The following is a 1,173-nucleotide window of genomic DNA, read 5'->3' on the forward strand; positions in this document are numbered from 1 at the left end:
GTCTAAGGCGAGATGTTGACCTGAGTTTGGGAGAGCAGGAGGGGTTCAGGCAGCTTGATGCCTTTTTACCTCCAACATATTTATACCTATTTAACTTTTTAAGTGCATTAGACACATCTATAAAATTTGTTCAAATTAGGGGCCAGAGCAATAGTACAGTGGGTAGGGCATTTGCTTTGCACGTGGTCAACCCATGTTCAATCCCCAGCACCCCTCTGGTCCCCCAAACAGGACTGATTCCTGAGTGCAGAGCCACATGCAGCCCCTAAGCATCGCTGGGTGTGACCCAAAAAGCAAACCAACAACAAAAAGCTGGTTCCAATTAGACATTGTAACCCCCCCCCATCTTAGACATACTAATTCAGACCACCCCAGTAAGGTCCCAGTTTCATACATGAAAATATTCTGGATTTGATTCATGCCCAACAATTACTGACAAGCACTGTCGCAGTCACCCCTAAACCAATGCGTCCCTTCCTGTATTCACGCTATTACCTCCACATCTTAGTTATACCCTTTCTATTTCCTCACACACTACTTTTCTCCGTCACTAATCAGATTTTGGTGTTCTAAGTTTTTCTCTTTACTTTCAACAAAAATACCCCAGAAAACAAAATGTATTATTCTCTATGTTTTCCTAAATCACGTCTTTACTCTGAAAGAAAGCTCCTTGCAGCACATTAAAATTGGTTTTGAACCCCCAGTTTTCTAGAGATACTAAGAGGCACTGGCTGAGAATTGCCGATGCTCTAAGGGAATGAAGGGATGAGACCTGGCACACGCAGGCGTCGGCTTGTCTTCACTGAGCGCTGTGGGACCATTCATATCATTCTTTCCTTCCACACATGATCGGATCATGAGCTCCTTAACTGGAGCTGAGTGTCCAGCCTCCAGGGCATTGTCCACAGTCACACCTCCCCCAGTTTGCTCCTTAGCACCACAAATAGTCTCCTGAGCACCATAAGGAGTGGTCCCCAAGGACAGAGGCATGAGAAGCCCTGAAGACAGCAAGGTGTGCTGCCCCTCTCACAACCCAAGACAAATACAACTCAGGTAGGTGAAGAGAGGTCGATGGCTTCAGAATTATGTCCAGGTTTCTGCGAAGACCTAAAAGGAGAAACGGACTCTGCAAACACAGTGCCTGCAGTTGCCTGTGGGTTTTTAACGACCAGC

The sequence above is a fragment of the Sorex fumeus genome, unplaced genomic scaffold (assembly GCF_029834395.1).
Source record: "Sorex fumeus unplaced genomic scaffold, SorFum_2.1 ptg000033l, whole genome shotgun sequence".
NCBI classification, from domain to species: Eukaryota; Metazoa; Chordata; class Mammalia; order Eulipotyphla; family Soricidae; genus Sorex; species Sorex fumeus.